Source organism: Vulpes vulpes, chromosome 15, assembly GCF_048418805.1.
Source record: "Vulpes vulpes isolate BD-2025 chromosome 15, VulVul3, whole genome shotgun sequence".
NCBI classification, from domain to species: domain Eukaryota; kingdom Metazoa; phylum Chordata; class Mammalia; order Carnivora; family Canidae; genus Vulpes; species Vulpes vulpes.
In genome coordinates, this window is record NC_132794.1 from 27,400,012 (window position 1) to 27,417,437 (window position 17,426).

Sequence of the window (17,426 nt, forward strand, 5' to 3'; positions counted from 1 at the left end):
CATGAGAATGTGGAATGATCATCGGAATATGGAATGATGGAATCTTTCAGTCCCCTCTGACCACTATCAGAACTATATGTGCATTCCAGCATGGAGAATCAGGAAGCCTTGCAATGTGCACTACAGGGGTAAGCAAGAGTTGGATGTTTCATTTTTGCCTTTCCTTATGGTGTCATTCATACAAGGAGACCATTATCAAGTAAACACCCTTCAGTTCCCAAGTGAAGAAAGGAGATCTGTATCATTTTACCTTAAAACACAGCAGAAAGAACTTGATGCAATTTCACATCTAGTTTTGCAAATCTGCTGGCATGAGAAGTCTTAGTAATGGATTTGAATGCATCCTAGAATTTATTGTGCCAATATCAATTGAATTAAGACTTCAAACCTTTTCAGGGAACTTCCCATCTTTCATTTCAAATGAATGCATAGACTGTTTTCAGCTATTGAAGTGCTGGCCCCGAAATGAAAAATGACTACCTCCCAGCTAAGGTGGATCACAGAAACCCACAACATCACATTTTGATCAGGATCCAAAATGATTTTCTTTTCTTTTTCTTTTTTCTTTCTTTCTTTTTTTTTTTTTTTTTTTTTTGTAGTGTAAACAATGATTGCTACTCTTTCCAGAATCTTAGAGTGGGCCATAGTGGAAAGAACACTGGACTCTAGAATTTTGTCCTGCTCCTGTCACTTTATTTCTGTGTAATTTACCTCCTTGAATTTCTGATTAAAAAACAGAAATCTCACAGAGGAAGACATAGACATGGCCAACACGCACATGAGAAAACGCATCACTGGCCATCAGGGAAATACAGATCAAAACCACAATGAGATACCACCTCACACCAGTGAGAATGGGGAAAATTAACAAGGCAGGAAACCACAAATGTTGGAGAGGATGCGGAGAAAAGGGAACCCTCTTGCACTGTTGGTGGGAATGTGAACTGGTGCAGCCACTCTGGAAAACTGTGTGGAGGTTCTTCAAAGAGTTAAAAATAGACCTGCCCTACGACCCAGCAATTGCACTGTTGGGGATTTACCCCAAAGATTCAGATGCAATGAAACTCCGGGACACCTGCACCCCGATGTTTCTAGCAGCAATATCCACAATAGCCAAACTGTGGAAGGAGCCTCGGTGTCCATCGAAAGATGATGGATAAAGAAGATGTGGTTTATGTATACAATGGAATATTCCTCAGCCATTAGAAATGACAAATACCCACCATTTGCTTCAACGTGGATGGAACTGGAGGGTATTATGCTGAGTGAAGGAAGTCAATCGGAGAAGGACAATCATCATATGTTCTCATTCATTTGGGGAATATAAATAATAGTGAAAGGGAATATAAGAGAAGGGAGAAGAAATGTGTGGGAAATATCAGGAAGGGAGACAGAACATAAAGACTCCTAACTCTGGGAAATGAACTAGGGGTGGTGGAAGGGGAGGAGGGCGGGGGGTGGGGGTGAATGGGTGATGGGCACTGAGGGGGACACTTGACGGGATGAGCACTGAGTGTTATTCTGTAAGTTGGCAAATTGAACACCAATAAAAATAAATTTATTTTAAAAACCCTGACATTAGGGGTGTCTAGGTGGCTCAGTCAGTTAAGCATCCAACTGCTCTTGATCTCAGCTCAGGTCTTGATCTCAGGGTTGTGAGTTCAAGTTCACCTTGGCTTTTATGCTAGGCATGTAGCCTATAGAAAGAGAAAAGAAAGAAAGAAGAAAGAAAGAAAGAAAGAAAGAAAGAAAGAAAGAAAGAAAGAAAGAAAGAAGGAAAGAAAGAAAGAAGAAAGATTAAAATGATAACAACTAGTTTTGCCAAATAGTTTTTTAAAAGATTGTCAGAAAAATCAATACAATAAACACAAAAGGACTATAAAAATATCAGGTACCATTATTATTATTCTAACTTTTATTTGGGAGAAGACTTAAAGATATGCCCCGAAATGATTGCATTCTAAAGGGCTGAGACACCAGACTTTGGTGTAAGGATATCTGGACCTCCTTATGGACCTCCAGGTGTAAACTCCTAAGCATCATTAAATTCATTACCTCTGTGTTTATTCTTTTTAAAGTTAAAATTGTCTTAATTTATCAAAAGCCTATTGAGTTCTTATTATATCCTGATCTAGTTTGGGGAATGAAGGATACAAAGACATGTAAGAAGCTTTTAATCCAGTCAGGGAAAGGGCCCAACTAGGAAATATAAATATGAGTGAGTAGGAAGACCATGGTATGGGCAGAGAGCTGTGAGAATACCTGATCCAATTCGAGGTTCTTCATCCCAAGTGCTAAGCAACAACATTATTTAATTTCTCCCTAATAACCAGTTCTCATTAATTTTCTCAAGTTTCCCAGAGCAGTATAGCCAATGTGAATCTCAGTATAGACTTCCAAGTTTCTACAGATTCCGTCCACCCCCAGCAGGTTTTAAAACAGATGCAGGAGAAGGCTCACTAGATGATTAATTTTCATCTCAACTTTCATTATGTTGATAGCATTTTTGAGGGCAAGAGATATACCAGAGCCCTCTGAATGCCAAAAGGAGAATGAGGTTGCTGGCTGAGGGTGTGCTGAATAGGTTAGGAGGTTATGCCTGAAATAGTTCTTCTCTTTCCTCCTGAGAATTGTGTAGATGGCATGTTTTATGGGAGTCTTTAGTTGGAAGAGAAGTTGAGGCAGGGAGAAGGTGCATGATTTGCAAAAACTCTAATCATGAGAATAGACGAAAGGGAAGAGGTAATAGAATTAAGAATCCTGATTTATAGCTTGCTGAATTATCACTTATATTTTTAAAACAATCACTCTACATATGTCTTTTCGTTAATTAGTAGACTTATAAACAAAGCAGAAAGGATACAGAGCTTCTTTTTACCATCCATTCCTGTAGTCTCTGCTAACATGTGACTATGAACTTGAAAATAAGTGCACAAAAACATATATCCCGTCTGACTCACTGACTCAACTGCCGTATCACTATGGCAAGTTCCATGCTACTATTTGGAACTTTTCTTACCTTCTGAAATTGAAGTCAGGATGTGAAGGCTTGTTTAGATGAAAAATGGAGCTTGACAAAAAAAAAAAAAAAAAAAAATCCACTATTTTGGAGATCTCACCCTGCTTAACCATGCCACGAATAAGTGAATATGCTTTTTTAGACAGATTATTTTACTGGTGGCCCTAAGCAAACTACCTGTGGGACCCAGACTCTTCTACCCCACATTTATGTCTCTTCTGCCATGTTTTAGCCATCACCCTTATGGCGGCAATGGGAAAAGAGAAACGTGGGTGTTGGAAATTCAGTGATCTCTCTGTGATGTTCAGGTCACTACTGCTGCAGAGTCAATTACCCCAACATTTAGCAGTTTAAAAGGACTGCAGCTTTCTGCTCACAATTTTATGAGTCAGAAATTTGTAAGCTCTTCACTAGGCTGTCCTCGCTTGGGGTTTCTCATGAAATTGTAGTCAGTTTTTGGATATTGCTGTAGTCATCTGAAGACTCAATTGAACTAGATGTCCAAGATAGTACACTCATTGAGCTGGCAGTTGAAGCTGAAGCTGAACTGGTTTCTGAAGCTCGGCTGGAGTGTTGATCAGAATGTTTGCATGTAGCTCATCAGCATGGCATTCTCAGGACAGTTATATTCTAATATGGTGTCTCAGGGCTGTGAAACTGAGTGTTCCTGCTAACAAGATAAAAGCCACATTGCCTTTTGCGACCTAACAAATCATATGACATTTCTTCTGCCACAATCTATTGGTTGTAGCAACAAGCAACAAGCTCACTTAGATTTAAAGGAGGGGATGAGCCTCCACCCCTTGATGCAGGAGTAGCAAGGCTCTAGAAGAACATCAGGGATGAAGGATATGTTGTGGACATCTGTGGAAAATGCAATGTACCAAAAGTGGCGAGATACTGCTCTGCATGCATTTCAATACTGTTTATTATTTCTTCTGTTGAAAATTCTATGATATTGCTAATGTTGCATTAGCTCACTTTAATGATCTTTCTAGTTCTTTTGTTGTTTATTTTTCTTCCTTTTTTGGTTAAGTCAAAAAGAATCACTTAGTGGAATCCAATTTGCCTATTTTGGATATAGGTTAGGCTATACTACTAAGTTGTAGAAGATACACAGTTTTCTAGAAATGCTTGTTCCCTTCATTTCCACATTCTAATCAGGTGGCCCGCTTGTCTTTACCCATGGTTTGCCTCAGTGTGATCAGACTAGATCTGAGAAGGAATTCTGAAAATGTCTTCATGTTCCAGAGCTTCTGGCTCACCATCATGCTTATTATTACCCTTGGTTCCCCAATGTCTGTTACTCAGAGCCCCTGTCTAAATGCAGAAATACTATAGTTCAAACTGGTCTGTGATTTTTGAACCCTGGGCTATGCACCTGTGGATTATTTGGACAACTCGGGCTCACCTGCTCCTCCCACCTTAATAACATTCTTGAACCTTTGGTATCAGTCCTTATCTTGTGAAACTCTGATTTTTAACCCTGGATAGATCACCTTCAGAATGAGAGTAGGAAGGCTGTTCATAGTTCTTTTAACAGACATTTTAAGATCAAATGTTATCTTAATATAAAACTGTTTTTGTGATATCTGAGCACAGTATTTTGTATTCTCATTAGAATCTAGTTTCTCTAAATAGTATAACATGCTGATTAAGAGCTTAGTATTAAGAATTAGTCTAAGAGTTGAATCCTGGGCATGTAACTCCATGGGTCTCACTTTTCTCATCTTTAAAATGCAAATAATATCAGAACCTACAAGAAAGGGTTATTGTGAAAAATAAATGAGATAGTGAAGCTCTACTGCTTGGTCTAGTAACTGCACTTAGTAAATACTCAACTGTATTAATTGTTATCATCAGCCTCCTCTTTATTTCAAGCAGGAGTGTTACTTTTTAGCTTTGTATATCTAGCACCTATGATAAGAGTTCCCATATAGTAAGCCCTCGGTGTTGAATTAATACCTGCACAGCTGTTGAATCTTGAAGATAAATTGGATGAAAAAGTGTAAATTTTTGTTAAAGCTAAAATTATTCTATAATACATCCAGGTATAAAAAAAAGTCAGCTGTGCCAGGATTGGTGTCACTGGCATGATCTTGAACCCACAGTATGGAACAGAAGATGCAGGGAGGAAGAAGGCAAGTTCAACAGTGGCAGAGGTGAGCCCAGCCAGACTGCTGTAATGCTTGTCTTGAAAGACAAGGATGGGTGGAGGGCATCTGGCTAAGCATATGGCATCACCAAAGTCCAATAATATTACAAGGCATAGCAAGAAGAAGTACTGAATGGAGCCCAGCATCTGGAAAAGTCCATCCAAGACCCAATCATAGTCAAGGACAGAATCTTTATGCCTGGAAAAGCCCTGAAAAGCCAGGCAAGGCCTCATTCTAAATAGACTCCATCTTAGGTTAAGTGCTTAGGCATAAGAGAAAAAGACATGAGCCCAGAACTGCAAAGACAACTTGGGGATTTAGACTCAAGAATAAGGCTTACATGCAAATGCTAGATCAGAACCAGACTATTAGAAAGGTAGAAATAATGCTAAGTCCTCATAATATATTGAACTTGAGTCCAACAAATGTCCCCTGATCAAGATCAAGATAGATTTTGGATCCTGGGGCAGGATTGAGTCTGCTGCGGAAGCCACATTACCCTAGATGTGAGGAAGGGAGATGTAAGAAATCATCTTTGAATGAGAGGTTTCTCTCATTTTGCATCTGCAGCAAATGTCTATAACAGCATGATTTCAGATATTCTTAGTTGGAAGGATGGATTAAAGTTAAGAATAATTAACTTTTGCATTGGTTTATGGTGGTACATTTGTGTGTTCCTACAGTAACCTACAGATAATTACCCTCTCTCTCTCTCTCTCTTTTACTTTGTTTATATATAATTCTTACATATAATTCACATACCATGCAATTCTTTCATGCAAAATGAATCAAAATTCACTCAAAATCAATCTACAATTCAATGATTTTTTAGTATTTTCACAGAGTTGTGCAGCCATCACCACAATACATTTTGGAAGATCTCATCAATCCAAGAAGAAAATTCATATCTTTGAGTAGTCACTCCCCAATTCCACCCCTCTCCTGCCAGCCCTGACAACCACTAATCTACATTCTGTCTGTATGGATTTGCACATTCAGGTCATTTCATATAAATGGAATCATATCATACATGGTTTTTGTGACTGGCCCCTTTCACTTAGCATAATGTCTTCAAGGTTCATCCATGTTGCAGCATAAATGAGTACTTCATTCCTTTTTATGGCTCAATAATATTCCATCCTATAGACATAACACATTTTATTTATCTCTTCATCAACTGATGAACATTTGGGTTATTCCTACTTTTCAGCTATTATGAATAATGCTGCTATGAACATTTATATACAAGTTTTTGTGCAGACCTGTATTTTCAGTTCTCTTGGATATACTTCTAGCAGTATCATAGATATCACTCTCTAAAATTCATGTTAAACTGAGGTCATTTAAAAAGTATTTCAATAAATTGTTTGATAATTTTCTCTTCCATCTCATGTACTACTTTTTAATCCTAAAGCATAAGAATAAGCAAAATAAAGTACCTATCTTCATGGAGCTTACATTCCTCTACAAAGCTGTAAGCCCTTGAGAACAAAAACTATAATTATTCCATTCTCTGACCTATCCACAGAGCCTAGCACAGCTCTGTTCAATAAGTTAATAGAAGAATGAATCTGTGTACCATCAATCTTTAGAAAAAACTTAAATCATAACAATAATGTTTAAATAGAGTTTGGTGCATGTCTCACTACTGAACTATAGAAATAGTTCAGTCCCTTTCAAAAGCCTCTCATTTGCTAAGGAAGCTCCCATTTTATGTGTGCTCCTCAATGCAGCTCTCCTGCTTACCCTGAGGCATCAATTTTTTCCTCCTCCACCTTAGAATGTGGACTCCATGGGACCCAAGCTCCCACATGGCTATCCTGATGGTGAAAAACACTTGTACTTTCTGTCCAGGGCTCTGAGGATCTCTCCTGGTGTTCCTGTGATGTGTTTAGGCCAGTCTTCTTTTTTCTTGAATGCCAGCTTTTTCTACTGATACCTCTTTCAGTGTGAAAAACACCCTCCACTCTACTTAGGTTATACACTATAAATGCTCTACAGCAGACCCTGTCTTATCCCCCTCTTATCCATGGTTTTGCTTTCTACAGTTTTGGTTACTCACAGTCAACCACATTGGAAGCAGATGATCAGAAAGTCAATAGCGGCTTAACCCTAAGTCCAGTGCCCATGTCATTTATCTCATTATAGAGGCATTTTATCATCCCATACCATCACAAAAAGGGTGAGTGCAAGATATTTTGACAGATACCATATTCATGGAACTTTTATTACACTATATTGTTATAGTTGTTCTATTTTAGTGTTTGTTATTGTTAATCTCTTACTGTGTCTAATTTGCAAATTAAATTTTATCATATATGTATAGGAAAAAAATATAGTATCTACATGGTTCAGAACAAGCTGCAGTTTCAGGCATCCACTGGGAATCTTGGAAGGTATCCCCCATGGATGAGGGGGGATTGCTATAGTCTATTACTGAGTGTCCATGGCTAGACTTTACTTTAAATAGTTCATAGAGAGGGGCTCCTGGGTGGCTCAGTTGACCACTCTTGATTTCAGCTCAGGTCATGATCTCAGGGTCATGATCTCAAGGTTGTGAGACTGAGCACCCTGCATCATTCTAGGCTAAGCAGAGAATCTGCCGGAGATTCTCTCTCCCTCTCCCTCTGCCCATCTCTCTCTGCTCGCTCTCTCTCTCTCTCTCAGAAAAAAAAAAAAAAGTTAAATAGTTCATAGAGATGTTTCTGATCCTCGGATTTTATCACTGCTTTCTTCTCTTGCCTCAGACACAGAATTGCTGGGATCGGGCAGTCTGATCTGTAGGGTGGCCTATTTACCATTCACCAGGATACTCAAAAATTTCCTCTCCTCTCTGACAACAACCAATTATGGAACCAGTTTTGTGCATCTCGAATCTCTGTTCTCTCACAATGAATTCTTCCAATTGGTGGTCTCTGGTTGCTCATGCAAACTAATCCTTGAAGGATCCTTTCTGTGAAGTTTCCTGACATCAGCAAAAGGTCCAAATTATGAGGATGAGCAGCTCAAGTCTTAAACTTTGTTCCTGCTACAGCAGCATTTCATGTAAAATGTGATTTGACAACATTCTGTTCAGTGTCTCTTGTGACCACCCACATATGAGTCTGTTTCAATTATGGCTTTGTATTTATGAGTTTGGAAATAGATTTAGGAGTAGGCCAATAGTTCAGGTAATTTCAATATGACCTGGCAGCTCTCTTGATCCAGTGATTTAATTTGTATCTTGTGCAAGTCACTAAAACGCTCTGAAATTCAAGCTCCTCTTTTGTAAGAAGGGGTTTACTTACCCTCCAGAGTGATTATGACAAATAGCTGATGTTTATTGTATATATCTGGGAAGTAGGCACAATTTCACACCCTTCATAATCAGCTCAATGATTTTTCACATCAATCCCATGAAATCGGTGCTATTATGCTACAGGGTAAAATCATTCTAATATACATGGCTTAAAAAAGAATCATGCTTATTACTTTTAAAATGAGGCACAGACAGCATTCATTCATTTCATGCAACTCTCTGTAAGATCTCGTAAATAATTTAGTGGGTAGTCAACATATCCCTTCACTAGAAGACAAATTATATCTGCTTAGTAAACATAGGCCCCTTCCATAAGTAATCTCATACACGTTAATTTAGGCCCCACAGATTATTTTGACTTCTGTTAAAATCCACACTTCCTAGTTTTATCCCACACTTGAATTCCACCTAGAAGATGAAAGTCAGAGAAAAGAGCTCTGAGAATAACCTAAAATACCACACCTCTATTAAGGCAGCCTGAGCAATGACAGACCACTCACCAGTCCAGTCCAGGACCACCCATCTCGTCTCACTTTCCCACTTTCCCAGTGCTCCCATGGTGAAGAGTCTCCCTTGAAATTTCAGTGAACTAGGCCACAGGGGTAGTAGAAGTCCAATCCATAGGCTTTCTTTCTTCCTTTAGTCTTTGCTAAAGGCCCTGGCCTTTGGTTTTCTTTTCATACAACCACTTGTATTATTTTCTTCTTGATGGTGAAAAGAGAACCACTTAGTCATCAACTTGGTCTTATCTGCTTGACTGCATGCTTTACAAGTTGCTCTGAGATATTTGGCCAGGAATTCAGTTTTGATTAACAAATTCTGTTGTATGATTGAAGAGAAGATTAACTTGTTAAGAATTATAAGCACAAAGTGGTTAGGTTGGGTGAAGGGAGAGAAGGGGCCAGGAGAATTGTTGATAATCATAAATTTTTGCATTAAAATTCTAGTTTATTAAGTAATCAGCATGGGGGTGTCTGATTGGCTGATTAGATGCAGAGGCAAATTATTTGTTGCTTTTTTAGGGAAATTTCCATCAAAGTAGTTCCACCTAGAGAATTTAAATTAATGTATTATTTTAAATCCATGTATATTTATTTCAAATTGAGTTATCCTGCAGAACAAAGGAGTTGTTTTTTCATCCAGAACACTGATGGCTTCTGGGGTAATGGCAGGGCTGAAAAAAACTTTTTCAGGTATTAGTTCCACACCAAGCACATAGTTTCACTTAAGCCAAGCGCTCTTTCTCTCTCTTTCTCTCTTCCTCCTCTTCTTCCCTCTCTCCCATTCTCTCTCTCGACCAACCAAAGTCCTGCATCCTAGAGTTCTAAGTCTCCTTCCATGGGCCTACTTAGAAAAAAAGCTAGCGTAGAATATTACTGAGGAAGTGTGGATCTGAGCCCAAGTCCAAGCAGGTAGTCTGTGTCAATAATCCTTTAATCCTGTTGTTTTTTTCTGCAGCTAGATCCTTGAATTTAGTTAAAGTGATTCAGTTGGTAGGAGTTCCACCAAAGACCTAAGATTTTTCAAAGACAAGGAAGGCAAACCTTAGTGGTTAAGTTGCTCCTTGAAAAGGCCTTGGTCACAACCTTGAGCAGTTTCTATCCTCTTGTTTAAAAAGTGGGCTGGAGAACAAGCTATACCCCTTCACCTCCCGCTAGGATTTCTTCAAAGAGGCTACTAAGTCAGGCCACAGCTGGCTTTTGAGAGAGTTCAGAACCATCCCATCCCTCCAGGATGTTCACTCTTCCTTATGTGCATATGCCTGAACTGGGATCTCTTCAAAGGCACCACAGGAGCTTCCCACCAAGAGTCAGTTTGGAAAGCTGAAAAAAAAAATCACAATTTGCTAATCGTGAAGCCTCTGGCAACACCCCCAGGGTCCTGAGCCAACACGGTAGGAAACCACTCTGTACCTCTGCTCTACTTGGAACCTGGAGAGCAGCTAATCCTATCAGACCTCACAGCCCTGTTTATTCTCGTCCCTGCCCAACATTCAAGGCCCTTTGACCATCTCTCCTCTTCCCTACTCTCAATTCCTAACTTCACTTCTGCCTGTGAGCTTCTTTTTGCCTTTTTCCATCATGGCCTCTGTATTCCTCATGCAGTGACCCAAAACCCCCTCACTGGAAACCTCTTCACAGAATGCTTCTGCACCTTCTTCACTTAACTAAAATCTAAGAATCCACAAGGCCAACATTTCCCATGTAGACCTTTTTAATGAAAAGGGGGGCTGATATCTCCTCCTTCCCCCAATGAAACTTTTACACAAAACCATCATTCCTCTACATGTCAAAATCTGTCCTTTGGAGCTGATGTCAACTAGCTATTCACCTTGTTAGTGCCTTTTACTAATATCCAATTTGGGCATCTGAACCACATATTTCCTTTTAACTTGTCAACTTCTTAACTCCTGCTATTACCCTGGGTAAATTCCATAGACATTTAGGTGATATTTCCAGCATATTTTCCTCATAGTTTCATCTTTAACCCCAAATCTTCCATTTCCACTGTACTTGAACTACCTCTCACACATAGCCATATTGTGGCCCTTAAAATCATTCTGAAATACTCCATGTCTGAAATGTTCATTCCATTGTCTTTTAATAAGCCAGTGTCTTCCTGTTAAGCCAGACCTGTTGGCCCCTTGAACTCCTGATGTGAGGCATCTACCCAGTGAAACTCCAACACTAGCTCAAATCAGTAATCCATCTCCAATGCCCATTTGCTGAGTGCTGCTTGAGAAAAGCCAACCACCATGTGAAGTGGTGCCATCTTGGATTTGTGGTCTCTCTCCTCCCTGAACTCTCCTGCTGCTTGATAATCATTCAGTGGGATCTTACTAGCAACCGATTCCATCCATGTTCCACAAAACCTATTTCATGCCTTCTCAACTCTCCCCCAGTCCTGATGTTTATACCTTTCACATTGCAAAATTTCTCTGAAATGAAAATGAAATGGTTGTAGTGTTTCTATCATTTTCAGAAAAGGGTTTTCATATGATGATGAGATTGCTATGAATTGATCTCCTGGGTTTTGGCCAACTAAAACCCTTCCTGCAGTAGAGGACTTTCATAGTTCCTTCCCTGAATAAAATAAAGATATATAAGAAACACACACACAGAGAAAAAAATGTATTTTCTATATAGTATGAGCAGTTATGGAAGTTGTCAAATCCCTGATAAAACAATCCTGAGTTTATCTATTTTCCAAATATGTATATTTAATATATATAAAATAGATAATAATATATGTGAACACATATATAATAAATACAAGGATTAAAATAAATCCTATTAAACCCTTATTAGATGCCATTCCCACTCCCTTGTAAATTCTGTGTGAGCGAAATTGTGTTTATTTTATTACTGATTGCCCATTGCCCAGGGCTGGTAACTGTGTTTAGGTTCTAAAGTTATTTGAATATTCAGGTCTCTTATTAAAGACTGTAGGAGCAAATCACATAGCTTTTCTTGACATCCTCAGCTATCTCAAGATGGAAAAAAAATCAGGTAATCATAATTGTACGTTACTTTGTTTTTCTCTATGATCTATAAATCAAAAAATAAGATCTATAGAATAGATAGGTCCAATTCTGGCAACAATTTCTGATATTTCTAGTGCCTTGGTACCATACAATAAAATACTTACAACGGTTCCCTGTTAATTAGATCCAGTTCAAATAATGCAATAGACCTCCCCTTAGAAGGCATTTTCTCTCTGCCCAAACACTTTGGATGTTTCCTCTTATCACATCCCTTGGCTCTGAGTGAGTCTAGTCGTAGCAAGGGTTGTCCAGGACCTCATAGTAGTAGTCATTAGCAAAATACTCTTAGGAGTCAGCCTTCACTTTCAACCTTCCTCCATGACAGGGAATTCAAAACTTTTTGAATCTCAAAATGTCCCTTTGTCCATCAGGTGGGGTTTCTGAATCCTTTGAAGTTAGACTTCACCTACCGCTGGGATATAATAAGCTATTTGCTATCAAGACATATAATTATGGTATTGCTCTCACACCATACCCTGGCAAGGACCAAACTGGAGCCCCCGGTTTTGGAAGTTATCCATGAGTATTTATTTCAGAGCATTACCAGTCATTTGCATTAATTAATCGGAGGAGCAGAATTGTAATGGTGCTACTTTTTTGAAGCTGACCTCAGCTTACCTCTGAATCTCTCCTTGATTACTAGCTATAATAATAATAAATTTTTAAAAAATTGAAAGTATGTATCTTTAAGGTAGTGTATCCAGTCATAGCCTATTTAAAATATTCTCCTTGTGGTAAAAATTTATTCCTATTCAGGATCTGAACTTACTTGGTTTGTGGTTTAATCTCCTTGACATGGTTGTTCTAACCTCTCAAAAGATTTTTTTTTGTCCTTTTGCCAACCTGCAGGGTACAAGAGGAGCTCATCTAATATCATAGTGTCATCACTGTGTGTGTGTGTGTGTGTGTGTGTGTGCAGGGGGTGGGATGTAGGGAGGAGTCCAATCTTCATTTCTTCCTCCAAATTCTCATTAGATGGCCAAGATGTCTCCTGCTGCATAAACTACGGTTATTGGTTGTCAGCCTCTGTTCTTGCTACATTGGTTGCTTTCTTTACTTTCACCCCTACAAACTGATGCTGACCTTAACCTCCACTTACAAAGACTGAACTATGTTTGGTCCCTATTCTGTCCCAACATCTTGCAATCCATTGGCCTTCTCAGCCTTTTAGCACCCCCTAAACTTTTGGAGCAGCTTCTGAATTTCTTCCTCCAGGCCTGCCACATAACACAGGGTTCAGGGCAAGAATATAAATGGAGACCCACATATCATACTTCCAAATATTACTGAGCGAACAAACTGTTAAATATATTCTATACTTTTACCTGGACAAATATGCTTTTATAATGGCTTGGGTCATTTGAATTCAAAAGTATTAGGCTACTTTTAGTTTCACATTGAAATGTGTTGACAAAGGGAAAGAAGACCCAGTTTATGGGTCACTTCATTCTCCTTTCACCACTGGCTCCTTTCTTAATGGCCTTTAATGTGCCTGTGTGGAAATACCAGCCCATATATTTAAGCTTTCACCTATACCTCATGCCTACACGCTCTCCCCCCCCGCGCCCTCCCCCCCCGCCAAAGCACACACAAATAAGCATGTCTTCGCCACCACTCAGCCCTAGAGGTGTACACACTGGTAGTATGATTATCATCCAGAGACTAGAGCCAGAAGGAGATATACAAAGCCTGACAATAATCTTTGCAGAATTGCGAGCATCTCATGGATCTAGAATACAGTCTAGGATTGTAGGAGTTGAGTGAACTCTGAGTGGGCAAGTCTCTTTGGTCTACAAAACTTCTAGCCTTGTAGGATGAGATCTGATCACAGAAAAGCCAATGTGTACCCCTTTAGCCAATGTGTACCCCCCCAGACCAGAGGGCTAAGAGCAGTGTTTCTCTCCTCCTGCTACAAGAGATCATGACAGTTGAGAAGGTGGGGAATATACAAAAGATCTTGCTCTCTGCCTCACACATCATTTCTACTCTACTGTGGCTGCCAAGGTTGAAGAGAAGCAGTTGTCAGTGAAAAATGGGACATATCCTCCTTTAGTGCTGAGATTTTCAAGTTATTCAATGGTCTCTACCTCCCCCATGGGTTTCAAACTTACGGAGTGAGCAAAAGGATCAGCACCAGACTGGCATCTCAACTTAGTTGTTCTTTCCTCCCTCTCTTTCCAGACTTCTCCATCTAGGCCAGAAAGGTTGTTATGGTCTTCCACATAGCAGGAAACTATCCTTAGGTTATCTCTTGTGTCCTTTTCTAGTCTTTATGATTAACTATGTTGATGATATTGTTTGTATGCATGTGTGTGCAGTTTCAAAGGGCTCTTCAATGCTAAACACTTATTTCAAGAGCCTTGCATTTTTCCCCCCAGTGCTAATTCCAATTCTTTAGCTTATTTTTTTCTGTATTTGTCGATAAAATTCTCATAGCATTTAGTATTATTGTTTACTTTTTGGTTTTAGACATTAATCTGAAATGATTTACCAATCTCTCCCCCACTTCCCAACCTTCCCAAGTGCATATTTATGTCTATATAATAGACTCCTGCTGGCAAAAATTCTTATCCTTATATTATCCCCTCCTTCCTCCCACACACATACAACTTCTGTTTCCTTCAAGATTGGCATCCATATTTATAATAAAGGGTAGGATTCTGAAGTGATAGCTCTGTTGCCTGAGTCAAACAATTATCTAAGTTCAAAAGATTCCACTCAAGATGACTGAAAATGTTGTCCTACCATGAACAGTCATATAAAGAGGAATTTCCCAGAGGAGAATGGATGCTACCATGAAATTAAAAAGGAGTCTTTGAATCTATTCTTATAACAACGTTGGAGTCTCTGAATGGATGTGTTATTAGGACCGGATATATTAGACAGAAAATAAGATCTCAAGTATCCTAAAGTATTTGGAGGTGAGAGCGGGGAAAAGAATCAGCAAAAATAGCAGACAGAAAGGAGACTGCAGTAGCACGGGAGTAAGAAAGTGAAAATCTGGTAGTGATCATATTGTCAAATTCTCAAAGGTCAAGATCTAAAAATCCAGTGAGTTTAATGATTGAATTGTCATATTAGACAGCAAAAGTGTTTCAGCACATTTGTGAGATAAAAAGAAGCCTGCAAGGGACTAGGTGAGTAGAAGACAGAATGAGAGAATATGAGAGAAAAGTTTGAGATAATGGCAGCGCAAAATGTGGCGTAGACAGTGAGTGACATTTACAGCAGACTGGCAGATACCAATAGAAAGTAAGATATTGAAAGTAAGCAAAGAAAGTAGATAACCAGAGGTTCGAGGTCAGAGGCACAGTTCAAAGAGTTAGTTTTGAAAAGGAAGACTGTCTCATTTATTGAAACAAGAGGCAAGAATAAAAGGAAGTTGAGGGGATAATTTGAGAAATAATTCAGTATAGCTGAGGATGTGGGGAGAATAGAGATTTTAATAAAGAAAGGAGAAACATTGAGAGCGCTCATGTCAGATAACTTGGGTCTTCTTGCTAGTATCCACTGTTTTTTAAGCTAGAGATGTGGTTACCTGCTGAAAATACAAGACCAAGGAGGGAGGGACTTGGAGGTTTAGAGAATTTTTTAAAGTTATGGAAAATTCATAGTGAATAATTTCAGTAGGAAATCAATAAGAGGTATAAATTTCTACAAAATGGAAAGTTTTGTAGGATGTAAGGTCCTGTCTTTTATTTATTGAGGTTGTTTCTAGCTAACCCCGTGATATCACTTTCAACTTGTCCCAGGAAGTCAACTTGAAGCCACAGTAGTTTATGTAGACTTGATTCCCTATTCTCTATTCTCTCTAGCTATTTTATTTATTTCTACATTCCTTCATGTTTTCCTATTGGATCATTATATGTAATTTTTGAGGCTCAAGGGAATCTGTTACTATTTACACAGGTAATGCCAAGATATTTTCAATAACTAAGATAGGACTAGTTTTAGATATAAGAGAAGGCACAGAGAAGGTTTGCAATTGGGTAAAGGTAGGCGTATATTACCAGGATTGAGCATGCAAGAAAAGGGGAAAAGGGAAATATGAGATGAAATATGATCCATGCCTTGTGAATCTAGGACAATGGTTCTCAACTAGGAGCAATTATTCCTTGGGGGATACCTAGCAATAGTGGTCACAGGTAAGGGGGGATACTACTCGTATCTAGTGGGTAGAGGCCAGGGAAGCTGCTAAGCGTCCTACAATGCACAAAATAGCCCTCCACAACAAAGAATTATCTGGCCCCATTTATGAATGATGCCAGGGTTGAGAAACTCTGGTCTAGAGACCCTGGAGGAAAGCAAAACTTTGGCAGGCACAGTGGCCTTTTTATCTGGTGCCAAGCAACTGACAATGATCATTGAAGATTTTGATATTAATTATAATATAACATAAAATATTCTCATTATTTTCCCAAGAGATGTGATTAAGTAATTCTTGAGTACTTACTGACCTAATTCAAAAAATTATATATATTTTGAGGTGTGGCAAAAGCCAATTTTTGTACTCTGTCCCTGCGTTGATGTCTTTGGCTGTACACCACATAATTCATGAATGGATGGTAGGCTGGCAGCGTATTGTCTCAATTAACAGCAGGTATCAGAATTATGATAGAGTGGCGCATCCCACCACTGGTTGCACCCTGGCCTAGTGTTATTATCTAGGTGCTATCTTTAAGAGGTCAGGTCCATGGGATCCCTGGGTGGCGCAGCGGTTCGGCGCCTGCCTTTGGCCCAGGGCGCGATCCTGGAGACCCGGGATCGAATCCCACATCAGGCTCCTGGTGCATGGAGCCTGCTTCTCCCTCTGCCTGTGTCTCTGCCTCTCTCTCTCTCTGTGACTATCATAAATTAAAAAAAAATAAAATAAAATAAGAGGTCAGGTCCAGAATCTGATGAACTATTGGATTTTCTATTACTCTTACTCTGTTCTATTACTATCTCATATCTGCCATAGCCCCCACAAAAAAATTCTAAATGCATTATAAGTCTAAAGAAAAAGAGTATTATGTTTGTTGTGGCCCAAAGAGTCTGAGGAATTCGGCTCAAGGGAAAAGAGCTATGGGATAAAAAGACAAAACAATGGGAGAGGAAGAGAGTAGAGCTTCCATATGGCATGTGAGAAGAGGAGGGGAGTTAGGGCTTGAGAAGAAAGAAGAAGGGCCTGGCAGCTTAATAACCTTTTCCAGCAACAGATTTATAGAAGTTAGTGGTGCTTCAAGAAAATAAAGTGGTGTGCCTGATGCCTTTTGAAACAGGAGTCTGTTCTCAGCTTTTCATCTTCTATGCCTCCGTTATATGTAAATTGGGTTTCATGGCATATTAGAACTGTGAAGATGATTTAATATGCCAAAATGTGTTATGGATCATTTGTGCATCAGCTCTGCAGTTTAAACAGCAGTCACT

General features: G+C 39.2%; 1 long non-coding RNA gene across 1 annotated transcript in view; it reads right to left on the reverse strand.

Annotated features, from left to right (window-relative positions):
- Positions 1 to 5,983: 5,983 nt before the first annotated feature.
- The window catches only part of LOC140595816 (uncharacterized), a 28,196-nt gene continuing 16,753 nt past the window's right edge, over positions 5,984 to 17,426 (reverse strand). Inside the window, exon 2 of the long non-coding RNA XR_011997703.1 lies at positions 5,984 to 10,296. This is a non-coding gene — a long non-coding RNA (uncharacterized lncRNA). The remainder of the gene's footprint in view (positions 10,297 to 17,426) is intronic.